The sequence below is a fragment of the Cebus imitator genome, unplaced genomic scaffold (genome assembly GCF_001604975.1).
Source record: "Cebus imitator isolate Cc_AM_T3 unplaced genomic scaffold, Cebus_imitator-1.0 Scaffold177, whole genome shotgun sequence".
Lineage (NCBI taxonomy): Eukaryota > Metazoa > Chordata > Mammalia > Primates > Cebidae > Cebus > Cebus imitator.
The window spans coordinates 2,228,525-2,243,700 of NW_016107492.1; the positions used below are offsets into that span (position 1 = coordinate 2,228,525).

The 15,176-nt window shown below is 36.9% G+C and overlaps 1 protein-coding gene across 1 annotated transcript in view; it reads left to right on the top strand.

Annotated features, from left to right (window-relative positions):
• Positions 1–8,440: 8,440 nt before the first annotated feature.
• The window catches only part of KLHL8 (kelch like family member 8), a 95,847-nt gene continuing 89,111 nt past the window's right edge, over positions 8,441–15,176 (top strand). The window contains exon 1 of the mRNA XM_037744505.1: positions 8,441–8,463. The gene's annotated coding sequence lies outside the window, so the exon portion shown is untranslated. The remainder of the gene's footprint in view (positions 8,464–15,176) is intronic.

Sequence of the window (15,176 nt, forward strand, 5' to 3'; positions counted from 1 at the left end):
ATTTTTAGGTTATAGACAATTTCCTTTATAAGTGCTGGACAGAGGGATACAAGAGTTGCCAATGTAGTTTCTCTTCAAAGCTGTGGGTCAAGCTTGCACTGAGAGTAGAGAAAGAAATAAGATTTATGTTGAATTTGAGAATGAAGCATTAAACTGGACTGGACTGAGATTTATTAATTAAGATGGTTATGGTGAGGATTAAATGAGGTAACATGTGAAATATCTTTGCCCTCAACAGCTGTGAGAAAACAAGTAGTTAATTCATAGACAACAGGAAAATCTCCCTCAACATTGAATTATACAAACAAATCCTTTCCCAATGCATTTCTTCCAGTCTTCTCTTCACCAGGCCAAGATGTCTAAAACAGGTGTTTTTTATTTGCGAAATCTAAAGGTTGAATAAAACGTTGAAGAGTTTTTAAAAATCACTAAAAATACCTATAGTGTGGCATCTTCTCTCTCAGGGCTCATTACTATAGTTAAATATCTGTCTACATGCAAAAAGTAGGGTAGTGTCCCACTTTCAAGGTAGTACCAAAGAGAAAGTACATTTTGCCCTCCTCATCATAGCCACCAACTGTGTTTATACATCATCCCCTAAAGATCCAGAATTGCTGGGAGTCACAGCTAATGCTAGATTTGAGTGTTTCATGAGTGAAAAAAATTAAACAAAAACAAAAACAAAAGAGCCATCACAAACTGCAAATTAAGGGATCAACAAATCCCCTGCTGCTTTAAAAATCCCATTCAACCTTGCCAATACACTAATTAATATAATAAAAAACACAAAGATCTTGCTTAAAATTAAATGAGCAGGGTGCCCACGGGTTGCTGCCCACTCTCTGAGCAAGCATCTGCTTAGAATGTAACTAATTGTCTCCTTGGGAGGTTAAAGGAAGGGAGGGAAAATTACTTTGGCAGAGAGTCCAACAGTTAACTGTGCCCCTTTTGAAAATAGAATTCTTACCCTGTTTTTAATGCCAAGCACATACAATGTCAAGTAAATTGGTCTTAATACAAAACATGAGAGAACTGCAGCAAATGGATTAAAGTGCTCCTATGTACATTAACAAAAATAACAGAAAATATACATATACAAATTAATCTCATAGTGATAAACCAACTTTTGAAAATTTTATCCTTTCCAACTTGCACTACCCTCCTGTACCAAGTACAGGGCTTGCCACATATTGGGTACTCAACACATATGTTTAATAACTCTAGTAAAGAACCACACATCCATTGATGTTCCATAGGCATTGTTCATGTTAGAGATTCAACATTAGTTCTTGATGCCTAAACTCAGAGGCTAAACATCATGTTTTGCTTAATTCAATCAATACTCATTTATTATACCCATCACCATTCCAGTCACAATAAACAAAACACAAAAATGGAAATTTCCCTGAACAGCTTACATTTTGGTCTCCAAGAAAAAAAATGCACAGATACAAAAGTGTTCAATAAAAATACAACTAAGTAACTGAATGACTAATAACAGTAAACTTTGATATTTCTATTACTGTTTATTGATAAATAGTAAAACATGCTAGTTATTAAGCATCTTCTATGTATCTGACACTATGGTTGGTGATTTGTGTATATTTATTTATTTATTTATTTTTTAATTTTTTGAGATGGAGTCTCACTCTGTCTCCCAGGCTGGAGTGCAGTGGTACAATCTTGGCTCACTGCAACCTCCGCCCTCTGAATTCAAGCGATTCTCCTGCCTCAGCCTCCCAAGTAGGTGGGATTATTGGCACCTGCCACCACACCCAGCTAATTTTTCTATTTTTAGTGGAGATGGGGTTTCACCATCTTGGCCAGGCTGGTCTTGAACTCCTGACCTTGTGATCCACCCACCTTGGCCTCCTAAAGTTCGGGGATTACAGGCGTGAGCCACTGCACCCAGCCATGTATATTATTTCATTTAGTTCTCACAGCTTTGCTTCAAATTAGGTTTTGCAATCCCTGGTTTTGAAGAAAAGAAAACAGATACTCAGGGAGTTTATCCAAGGTGATGCCATTAGCAAAGGACAGAGTTAGAATCACAGGTATCTGACTTGAAAGATTATAGTCTTTCTAAGATACCAGGCTGTCTACTGTTTTTAAAATTGATAACGTATGTTTGTGCCCCTTCTCAGAACTACAGGGAAGTTTAGGAGTTAGAGCTTAAATAATGAAATTGAAAATACTAGGTCATTTTGAAAATTGTATAAAAAGAAAAATGATCTAAGAATTTACAATCTAAACTATTGTTAACAAAACACCAGTGGTTCAGTCTAGGTCCTGCTGCTCACTGCACAGAAAGCTAATCACTGAGACAACAAGTATTGCCAAGGAGGAAGAAGGCTTTAATCAGGTGCTGCAGCTGAGAAGATAGGATCTCAGTCTCAAATCTATTTCCTTGACTGACTAAAACTAGGGGAAGAAATGTAACAGTGTGTAAAAATAAAGAAAAAAAAGAACTGGGGAGGGGCAAGGAAGGATCTGGTGTGGAGATCTGATGAGTTTCAGTCTTTAATATTTTTTCGAGAGGCCTGAAGATCCTTTCTTGAGGAAGAAACTCAGATCAAATAAACATAAGTTTCAAGCTTTAAGACCAGAAGGGTCAATTTCTACGTTTATCAAAAAGAACAGACTATAGGACTATTGGGTTGGTTTCATATTCAGGAAAATTTACATTCTTTATTTACTGTACATGCATAGAAAATGAAAGATTAGGAAGGCAGAGAAATTTTATTAAAGAGATGAGATTTGACCCTTGCCTAGAGGGATCTAAAATTAAGTAAGATTCAACTTTTGCACTCAAGGAGCTAATGGTCTAATAAGAGAGAAAGACCCAAATCAATGGACATTTATACAGGATAAAGCCATTTAGAATTTAACTAAAATTTCCTTTACATTACCAAAACATGTGTTCTACACTTCTGTAATGAGACATATTTGGCCTTGGCAAGATGTTCAATGATAGCTATGACTCATATTAAACACATCCTTCATTTTACTATGAAGTAAAAACTAGGGTTTTCAAAATTCAAATGACCAGTGACACTATATCATTATGGACATCTTTTCAAAACCCATATACAGAATTTGTAATTCTGTTGCACATCACTTTTAATGGGGGGACTAGGGAGGGGTAACATTAGGAGAAATACCTAGTGTAGATGATGGGGGGATGGATGCAGCAAACCACCACGGCACGTGTATACCTATGTGACAATCCTGCATGATCTGCAAATGTAACCCAGAACTGAAAGTATAATAAAAATTTTAAAAATAACAAAAATAAAACATAACTGTTAAAAAATTCCAGTAATTAAAAAATGTATGAGGCATAAAGGGACAGCCCCTCCTTTAATTCTATTACCTTGAATCCTTCCACTCATTTATTTGTTATTCAGCAGATATTTGTTGAATGCCTATTACGTGTCAGGCAGTGTCCTTCCTAGATTCTTGGACAATTCATGAACAAAAGAGACAAAGATCCTTGTTTTTGTTTTTGTTTTTGTTTGAGATGGAGTCTTTCTCTGTTACCCAGGCAGGAGTGCAATGATGTGATCTTGGCTCACTGCAACTTCTACCTCCCGGGTTCAAGCAATTCTCTTGCCTTAGCCTCCTGAGTGGCTGTGATTACAGGCACCCACCACTGTGCCCAGCTAATTTTTGTATTTTTAGTAGAGATGGGGTTTCATCATGTTGGCCAGGATGGTTTTAAACTCCTGACCTCAGATGATCCTACCGCCTCGGCCTCCCAAAATGCTGGGATTATAGGCATGAGCCACCGTGCCTGGCTGATCCTTGTTCTTATAGAGTTTATATTCTACCAAGAGAAAGGAAGGCAACAAATAATAAGTATATAAGTTATGTAGTATATTAGAAGGTGTAGTATATTAAAAGGTTTTTACTTTGGAAGACCAAGTAAAAGAGGGAGGAGGGCCTGGCAGTGCAAGCTGAATAGGTGCAATATTAAACAGGGAATCCAGAGTGAGCTTCATGGAGAAGAGACAATGTCCACACAAATTTAAATGTATATTCATATACTATTGCCCCAACTATAATCCATCTGCATCATATAGAGAATGAAAATGAGGCTAGAAAAAAAAGATGGTATTTTTGCTTTCCTAATGGCTTTCTATTGCACTTAAAACAAAATTCCTTACAATGGTCTACAAAGCCCAATAGGATCTGGCCCCTGGATACATATATCTGATCCCCTCTCCAACTTCTCTCCCATTCTGTCATTGTGAAAGTCAAATAAAATATACAGATGGACCTCTCTATTAAATGCTTTATTTGAAAATCACAGAATTGCCATCTGGGCATAAACTCAGGCGGTTGTAGTCTTTGGTATGTTGGAAGAACCAAGAGAAGGCTGGGAATTTTATTAGAAAGAGAAATGTTACGTATTGTTTTGAAAGAAATCTCATTATCACTAGAGAAACTTTTGGGAGCTGGCAAGCTCTGGATGAGGAGTAGCAGTGGTAGGTAAAACCAGCCTCAGAGTCAAAGCAGGTTGCTTCAGCAGTTACTAGGTAAAATGGATCCTAGGGTTACTGCAGGCTGGGCTTGCAGAAAATTCCATTTTTAGATCTGTTGCTATGTGCCTTGAGTGCTTTCTTCCACTGGACTGTGATTAAGCCTGGGTATGACAAGAATTACACAATTATTTTGATCAGCTTTGACACTGAGTTTCAGCCACAATTGCCACAGCAAGTTTCTTTACGCTGGGCCTTTAAATGTACATTTTGCCTGGCATGGTGGCTCACGTGTATAATCTCAGCGCTTTGGGAGGCCATGGTGGGAGAATTACTTGAGCTCAGGAGATTGAGATCAGCCTGGGCAACTTAATGAGACCTTTCTACAAAAAATTTTAAAAATTAGCTAGGCATGGTGGCATGCACCTGTAGTCCCAGGTACTAGGGAGGCTGAGCCAGGAGGATCCCCTGAGTCCAGGATATCCAGCTTGCAGTGAGTTGTGATTGTGCCACTGCACTCCAGCCTGAGTGACAGAGCAAGACCCTATCACCATAAATAAATAAAAAGGCCGGGCGTGGTGGCTCACACCTGTAATCCCAGCACATTGGGAGGCCAAGGTGGGTGGATCACCTGAGGTTAGGAGTTTGAGACCAGCCTGGCCAACTAACATGATGAAACCCCCCATCTCTACTAAAAATACAAAATGTAGCCGGGCATAGTGGCACACGCCTGTAATCCCAGCTACTTGAGAGGCTGAGGCAGGAGAATCACTTGAATCCGGGAGGTGGAGGTTGCAGTGAGCCGAGATGGCGCCACTGCACTCCAGCCTGGGTGACACAGTGAAAGAGTACTTCTCAAAAAAATAAAATAAATAAATATACATTTCCCTCTGGCTCCAACACTGCCCCTAGGTGGGCATGAGGCAATGTGGTAGGATATTTATAAATATCTTTGAAATGAATAAAGGAGAAGGTAGTAAGTGTTTTAGTTCGTCACATATTAATTCAGTAAATACTTTTTTTCCATCTAGTACATGCTAAGCATTGGTGATACGAAGGGGAATATAAGACAAGCTACAGCCTTACTTCCCTCTTCTTTCAATAGAAAAAGGACAGTTGTTTTAGATGCTTACAGAAATGTTAAAATATCTAACTGGAATGGAAAAAGGATTGCTAAATCAAAAATTAAACCAATGGGGCCAGGTGAGGACACTCACTCCTGTAATCCCAGCACTTTGGGAGGCTGAGGCAGGTGGATCACGAGGTGAGGAGATAGAGACCAGCCTGGCCAACATAATGAAACCCCATGTCTACTGAAAATACAAAAAAAATTACTTGGGCGTGGTGTCACATGCCTATAATCCCAGCTACTCAGGAGGCTGAGGCAGGAAAATTGATTGAACCCAGAAGGCAGAGATTGCAGTGAGCTGAAACCACACCACTTCACTCCAGCCTGGGTAACAGAGTGAGACTCCATCTCAAGAAAAAAAAAAATTAAATCAATGTGTAAATGGATTTACAATAAAGCTTAAATTCAAAGATTCTTCCCCTTTGTGTAAACTGACTTTGTTCTCTTACTGAGTTCTTCCAGAGTCAATTAGCCAAATGATTTCTTATTTCAGCAAAGTCCTTTCAAGGACCCAAGGGGAAGTAGAGGGAATAATATAATAAATTCCCTGTATAATAAACTCCCAGTATAAATAGTATAATAATATAATAAACTCCCAGTGTAAATAGTATAATAAGCTTACCATCCATTTTGAATAACTATCTTCTCATAGCTAATCCTGTTTCACTTATACCTCCCCAATTCTTCCTCTACCCACTAGATTATTTTGAAGCAAATCCCATATTTTATTATTTCATTTGTATTTTAGTATTTTGGTATGTATTTCTAAAAGATAAGGACCCTTTAAAATATGCTAATTATATTACCATTATTACACCTCAAATTAACTATAATTATTAACACAAATATAAAATCCATATTCAAGTCACTTTAATGTTTATAGTTGTTTTTTTCAGTTTAGAAGCCAACAAGGATCCACATGTTGCATGCAGTATAAAGAGATCGATAACAATCTCTTACGTTTTTTAAACCTATAGCTCTCTATCCAAGTCTTTCTTTCTATGCAGTTTGTTGTCTAAGAGCACTAGAAGTAGGAGATCAAGGTCAGATAAATAGTCAGGGGTCAGATTTTGTAGGCCTTTATAGGCCACCATAAGGACTTTGGTGTCAAGCTCAATGGAAAACAATTTTAAAAGTAAAATATTATTAGTTTTTTTCTAGCCTTATGCTCATTCCGGCTACTGTGTAGAAATGGATTGCAGTGGGCAAGGGTGGAAACAAGCAGAGTGATTGCCATCTCCGGCACATAGGCACTGCCCTGAACCATGTGGTCCCTCAGTTATGACTTTACATGAAGACTTTCCTATTCTCAAAATAATCAATAACTACCTTGGAAGTAGATGCTTCCTACTAAACAGCCCTCTGTGGGACAAGAAACAGTCTTCTCTTCAAAATTCTAGGTAATGAACATGAGTGAGCACATTGGAGATTAATTTTGGCATGGCAGAAAATAGCCTTCACTTGCTCTGAAGAGCTCCCCACTGTGCAGAGACAAAGTGGAGCCTAGACAAACTAGCCATTATGAACTGAATCCCACTGTTTGCAGCCGTTCTCACTGAGTCTGCTTGAGTTGGCGGCATTCAAAGAAACTCGGCCCTGATGAATTATCAGAGCCAAGTGCCCCATCCTGTTTTGTCCAGCTTCCACTTCAAAATAAAGTGAATATTTCTAATTTTATTAAGCACTGCAGATAGAAATTCAGAGATTTAATAAAATCCACGTTTCAAAAAGAATAATATGGAAGATTTGGGAGTTGCATGCTGAAATGTAAGTTCCAGCAAATACGTTTTTTAACCCAGGAAATTTAATAATAAATTGTTTTACTCTCCTGTTTTAAAAGATAGTATTTTTCTAATATCCTCCAGAAAGCACAATAATTTTTTGTCACTATGAATTATCTTTTAAATTATTTGCTGGCTAGGCGCAGGGTCTCACACCAGTAATCCAAGCAGTTTGAGAGGCTGAAGTGGGCAGATCACTTGAGCCCAGGAGTTCAAGACCAGCCTGGCCAACATGGCAAAACTCTGTCTCTACTAAAAATACAAAAAATTAACCTGGCATAGTGGTGTGCGCCTGTGATTCCAGCTACTTGGGAGGCTGAGGTGGGAGGACAGCTTGAGCTTGGGAGGTTGAGGCTTCAGTGAGCCATGATTGTGCCACTACACTCTATCCTGGGTGACAGAGCAAGACCCTGGTTTTTTTCTTTGTTTTTTGTTTTGTTTTGTTTTAAAATATTTCTTGTTTAGCATTTGTTTGGCCTTTGTTACACAGTCACAGTGACAAACTAAATAATGTATTGATTCAATGGACTTTTGTATCAGACCACTTAGATGTGAATCCCAACTCTGTCCCTTACTTTTGTAACATTATGAAAGTTGCTCAACCTCTCTCCTTTTTTTTTTTAAAGATGGGGTTTCACTATGATGGCCAGGCTGGTCTTGAACTCCTGACCTCAGGTGATCCACCCCCCTCAGCCTCCCAAAGTGCTAGGATTACAGGTGTGAGCCACCATGCCCGGCCCTAAAGTTGCTCAACCTCTCTGAGTTCGGGTTTCCTCCTCTGAAAAATCAGAATAGGAATAGTGTTACCAAAACACCAGAGGTTGAATCTAGGTCCCACTGATTGCTTCACAGAAAGCCAGTCACTGAGACGACAACTATTGATAAGGGAGAAGGGTTTAAAAGGATGCTTTAGCTGAGGAGATGGGAGATCAGTCTCAAACCTATCTGTCTGATAGACTAAAGCCGGGGGTTTATACAGCAAGGAAGAAATGTAACAATGTGGAAGGAGACAGAAACTAGGGAGGAGCAAGAAGGCAATCATGAGGGGTCTGGCATCTGATGCACTGATCTGGTGAATTTCAGTTTTTTGATAATTTTATTTTATTTATTATTATTATTATTTGGAGAGGTCTGAAGGGCCTTTCCTGAGAAAGGAACTCGGATAAAACAAATATAAGTTTCAAGCTGTAAGATGAGAAAGGTCAATTTCTATGTTTATCCAAAAGAACAGTCCATGGGACTATTGGGTCAGTTTCAATAAAACTACAGTATGTCATAAACTTGCAGTGAGGATTAAATAGGTTAAAATCTGATGGATTTTGAACACAGCCTGGCACCTAAGTGCCGTAAAATATTAGATATTGTTATTAGCTACCTCCAAAGTTTTAAAATGTTGGTGAGGCTACTTTTTTATATGGTTTAGTTTGATTTTTGGTATACTCACAAAGTTGAGTGCAAGCATCACCACTATCTAATTCCAGAGCATTTGCATCACTGCTGAAGGATTTCATACATATTGGTGGTAACTCCCATTCTTCTCTCCCCTCAGCCCTTGGCAACCACTAATCTACTTTCAGTTTCTATGGATTTGCCTATTATAGACATTACATATAAATGGAATCTTAAAATATGTGGCATTTTGTGTCTGACTTCTTTCACTAAGCATAGTGTTTTCAAGGTTCATTTATGTTGTAGCATGTATCAGTATTTTATTCCTTTTAATGGCTCAATAATATTCCATTGCATGGATATCACATTTATTTATCCAATCATCAGATGATGGACATTTGGAATGTTTCCATTTTTGGGCTATTGTGAATAATGCCACTACGAATATTCATATACAAGTTTTTATATGGACATAGTTTTCAATTCTCTTGAGTAAAGAACCAAGAGTGAAATTGCTGGGTCATGTAGTAACTCTATTTTTAACTATTTGCTGCCAAACTGTTTTCCAAAGTGTTTGCACTGTTTTATATTCCCACCAACAATGTATGAAGGTTCCAATTTCTCCACATTTTTGTCAACACTCATAATTATTTGTCTTTTTAATCAATGCCAACCTATTGGGTGTCAGGTGGTATCTCATTGTGGTTTTGATTTGTATTTCGCTAATGACTAATGATGTTAAACATCTTCTCATGTGCTTATTGGCCATTTGTATATCTTCTTTGGAGAAATGTCTGTTCAAGTCCTTTGCCCATTTAAAAATTGGATTATTTCTTTGTTTTGTGGGATGTAAGTGTTCTTTATACATTCTGGATATAAGTCCTTAATCAAGTCTATGATTTGCAGATATTTTCTCCTATTCTGTGAATTGAGTTGCCTTTTCACTTTCTTGACAGTGTCCTTTGAAGCACAAAAGGTTTTTTTTTTTTTTCCTGAGGAAACTGAATTTTTAAATTTTATGTTGTGTTGCTTGTGCTTTGGATGTCATATCCAGAAACCATTGCTTAATCCAAGACCACAGATACTTTCACCTAGGTTTCCTTCTGGGTGTTGTTTTGTTTTGTTTCTGGAATCTCACTGAAATGCAGGTTGGAGTTCAGTGGAACAATCTTGTCTCACTGCAACCTCCGCCTCCCAGGTACAAGAGATTCCCCTGCCTCAGCCTCCGGAGTAGCTGGGATTACAGGCATCGGCCACCATACCAGGCTTTTTTTTTTTTTTTTTTTTTTTTTATTTAGTAGATACAGGTTTTTTTTTTAGTAGAGCACCATGTTAGTCAGGCTGCTCTCAAACCCCTGACCTCAAATGATCCACCAGCTCGGCCATCCAGAGTGCTGGGATTACAGGTGTGAGCCACCATGCCCAGACCCTTCCAAGAGTTTTATAGTTTTAAGTTTTACAATTAGGCCTTTCATTCATTTTGAGTTAATTTTTGTATATTGTGTGAGATAGGGTTTCAAATTTATTCTTCTGCATGTGCATATGCCGTATGTTTATCCTTCTACCAGTTCCATACTGTCTTGAGTACTATAGCATTGTAGTAAGTTTTGAAAATAGAAAGTACAAGTCCTCCAACTTTGTTCATGTATCGAGATTATTTTGGTTGTTCTGTGTGTCTTGTATTTCCACATTAATTTTAGGGCCAGCTTGTCGTTTTCCACAAAAAAAAAAAAAAAAAAAAAAAAAAAAAAAGGCAGCTGGGATTGTGACAGGAAACATGTTAAATCTCTAGATCAATTTGGGAAGCATTGCCATCTTAACAATAGTAAGTCCTCTGATCTATGAACACAAGATATTGTTTCATTTATTTAAGTCTTCTTTCATTTACTTAAACAATGTTTTATAGTCTTCGGTGTATAAATCTTGTATGTCTTTGGATGCTGTTGTAAATGGAATTGTTTTCTTAATTTCATTTCTTGTTTTTCATTGGTGGTTTATAGAAATACAATCGAGTTTTGTATATTCATTTTTGTATCCTGTAAACTTGTTGATTTCATTTATTAGCTCTAATAGTTCTTTTATGGATTTCTTAGGATTATCTATATGTAAAACTATGTCATCTGTAAGTAGAGAAATGTTTCCTTTTTCCTTTCCAATCTGGATGCCTTTAATATATTTTTCTTGCCTAATTTCCCTGGGCAGATGTCTAGTACAATATTAAATAAAAGCTGCAAGACAAAAAAAATCCTTCTCTTGTCCCTGATCTTAGGGGAAATTGTTTAGTGTCACCATTAACTATGTCAGCTGTTGTTTTTCCCTAGATATGCTTTATTAGGATGAGGAAGTTCTTTCTATTCCTAGTTTGTTGTGTTTTTATCATTAAAGGTGTTTAATTTTGTCAATGCTTTTTCTACATCTATTGATAAGATTGTGTCAGGATTTACCCCTTCATTCTATTAATGGTGTATTAAATTGATTGGGTTTCATATGTGAAACTTCCCTTGCATTCCTGAGATAAAGCCCACTTGACCATGGTGTATAATTCCTTTCATATGATTCTGGATTCAGTTCGCTAATATTTGCTGAGGATTTTTGTATCTACATTTATGAAAAATATTGGTCCATAGTTTTCTTCTTTTGTGATGTCTTTGTTGGCATCAGAGTAATGCTGACTTCATAGAATGAGTTGAGAAGTTGGGACAGGTCCATCTATTTTATGTAGGTTGTCTAGACCTATAACTGGCATATAATTGTTCATAGCATTCCCTTATAATCATTTTTATTTATGTAAGGTCAGTAGTAATGTCCCCAATATCATTTCCAATGTTAGTAATTTGAGTCTTAGATCTTTTGTTCTTGGTGAGTCTTGTTAAATCTTTGTTGTTTTTTTTTCTTCAAGAAAACAACTTTAGGTTTTTTAAATTTTCTCTGTGTTTTTTGTTTTGTTTGTTTGTTGTTATTGTTGTTGTTGTTGTTGTTGTTGTTTGATAGAGTCTTGCTCTGTTGCCAGACTGGAGTGCAGTGGCGCGATCTCGGCTCGCTGCAACCTCTGCCTCCCAGGTTCAAGCGATTCTTCTGCTCAGCCTCCCGAGTAGCTGGGACTACAGGCAGGCCCCACCGCATCCAGCTAATTTTTTGTATTTTTAATAGAGACAGGTTTTCACCATGTTGGCCAGGATGGTCTCGATCTCTTGACCTTGTGATTTGCCTGCCTCAGCCTCCCAAAGTGCTGGGATTACAGGTGTGAGCTACCATGCCTGGCTGATTCTCTATTTTGTTTTGTAGTCTTTATTTCATGTATTTCTACTCATTTATTATTTCTTCCTTCTGCTTTTTTCAGGTTTTGTTTTCTTTTTCTAATTTCTTTTCTTTTTTTCTTTTCTTTTTTTTTTTTTTTTTTTTTTTTTTTTTTTTTTTTTTTTTTTTTTGAGACATGGTCTCACTTTGTCACACAGGCTGGAGTGCAGTGGCATGATCTCAGCTTACTGCATGTGACCTCTGCCTCCCCAGCTCAAGTGATCCTCCTGCTTCAGCCTCCCAAGTAGCTGGGACTATAGGCACACACCACCACATCTGACTAATTTTCTGTATTTTCAGTAGCTACAGGGCTTTGCCATGTTGCCCAGACTGATCTTGAACTCCTGGGTTCAAATGATCCACCTGTCTTGGCCTCCCATGGTGCTGGGATTACAGTCATGAGCTACCATGCCCGGCCTCTAGTTGCTTAACACGTACAATTAGGTTATTGATTTAGGCACTTTCTTCTTTTCTAATATAGACATTTGCACTTATAAACTTTCCTCTATGCTCTACCTCAGCTGCAACCCATAAGTTTTGGTATGTTGTGGTTTCATTTTCACTCATCACAAAGTATTTTCTAATTTTCCTTGTGATTTTTCTTTAACCCATTGGTTATTTAGAATTGTGTTGTTTAATTTTTACTTTTTCATGAATTTCTCATTTTTCCTTCTGTTAATGATTTCAAATTTTATTACACTGTGGTAAAATAATATATTTTGTATGATCTTAATATTTTTAAATGTATTGAGATTTATCAGCTAATGTATGGTCTTTCCTAGAGAATTAGTGCATGTGTTCCATATACATGTGAGAAGGATGTATATTCTACTGTGGTTGGGTAGAATGTTCTATAGAAGTCTGTTAGATCTAGTTGATGTATAGTATTCTTTAAATCTCTATTTTATTGTTGAACTTCTGTCTGATAGTTCTACACATTATTGAAAGTGGATTACTGAAGTCTCCAACTGTTGGAGAATTGTCTATTTGTCCCTACGGTTCTGTCAGTTTTTGCTTCATGTATTTTGATGCTCTCTTTTTAGGTGCACGTATGTTTATCATTGTTCTGTCTTCTATGTCTTCTATCATTATGAATTTTTTTTTTGCCTCTAGTAATAATTTTGTCTTAAAGTCCATTTTGTCTGTTATTAGGAGTTGCATTCCAGCTCTCTTTTGCTTACTGTCCATTGTGTATCTTTTTCCATTTTTTTAAACTTTCAATCTATTTCTGTCTTTGTTCTAAAGTGTATTTATTGTATACAGCAAATAGTTGGATAATGTTTTTGTGTTCATTCTGCAAATCTCTGCTTTTTGATGACAGTGCTTAATCGATATACATACTGTATAACTACTTATAAGGTAAAATTTGTATCTGCATTTTGCTGTTTATTTTCCATATGTCTGATGTCCTCATTTCTTCCTCTATTCTTCTATTATTCCCTTCTTTTTTCAAGTGAACAAGTTTAGTTTCCTTCTTGTTCATTTAACTATTTTTTTTAGTTGATTTCTTTGTTCTTGCCCTGAGAGTTATAATTAACATCTTAAATTTATAAAAACTGAGTTCAGATTAATGCCAAATTAATTTCAGTTATATACAAAACTTTGCTCCTATATACTTTTATTCCCTCTCCTCTCCTTTATGATATTTTTGTCATACAATTTACATCTTTATACATTATAAGCCTGTCAAGACAGTTTTATTGCTTTATCTAGTGATCTTTTAAACTGGATACGAGCAAATAAAGAATTACAAATAAAACTATATTTGTATTTTCTTTTAAATTTACCTATGTTGTTATTTCTTCATGTGGGTTTGAATTGCTATCTACTATCCTTTTTTTTCAGCCTGAAGGACTCCCTTTAACATTTCTTATAGGGAAGACTCCTAATGATGAATTCTTTTCATTTTTGTTTATCTGGGAATGTCTCAATTTGTCCTCCATTTTTAAACGTTAGCTTTGTTGGATATAACATTCTTGGTTGACAGTTTTTTATCTTTCAACACTTTGAATGCCATCCCACTCCTTTCTGGCTTCCATGGTTTAGGTGAAAAAGTGGCTGTTAATGTTATTGAGGAAACCTGTATGTAATGAGATATTATTTTCTCTTGTTGCTTTCAAGATTCTCTATATCTTTGGCTTTTGGCAACTTGATTATAATGTGTTTCAGTGTGAATCTCTTTAAATTTATTTTTGCAGGTTAGGTGCAGCAGCTCATCCCTGTAATTCCAGCACTTTGGGAGGCCAAGCAGGGAGGATCACTTGAGTCCAGGAGTTCAAGACCAGCCTGGGTGACATATTGAGACACCATCTCTACAAAAATTCAAAAATTAGACAGGCATAGTGGCATATGCCTGTAGTTCCAGCTACTCAGGAGGCTGAGGTAGAAAGATCACTTGCGCCTGGGAGGTTGAGGCTGCAGTAAGCCATGATCATACCACTGCACTCAGCCTGGGTGACAGAGTAAGACCCTATCTCAAAAAATTTTGTTTAATCTTTCCTTTTCTCTTTCTTTCTTTCTCTCTCTATTTCTTTCTTTCTGGTTTGTTTTGTTTTGTTTTGTTTTTTGGGGTTTTTTTGAGAGACATTCGAGACATTCTCATTATGTTACCCAGGCTGGTCTCAAACTCCTACCCTCAAACAATCCTCTCCCACATCAGTGTCCCAAAGTGCTGGGATTATAGGTGTGAACCACCACACCTGGCTTATCTTTGTTTTTATAAAGAAGCACATTGCGTTTCTTGAATGTATATATTAATTTTTTTTTAGTTAAATTTGAGGTGTTTATTATTTCTTCAAATATTCTTTCTGCCCCTTTCTCTTTCTCCTACCCTTCTGGGATTCTCATTTTATATATGTTGGTACACTTAACAAGGTCCTGCAGGTCTTTGAGGCTTTGTTCACTTTTTGCTTTCTTTTGCCTCTTCGTTCCTCAGACTGGATAATCTCAAATGATCTATCTTCAAGTTTGCGGATTCTTCTTTCTGCCTTCTAAAATCTGCTTCTGAGCTCCAGTGAATTTTTAAATTTCAGTTACTGTACTTTTCAACTTCAGAACTTTTTGTTTTTGTAGTTTCTTTTCTTTTTTCTTTCTTTCTCT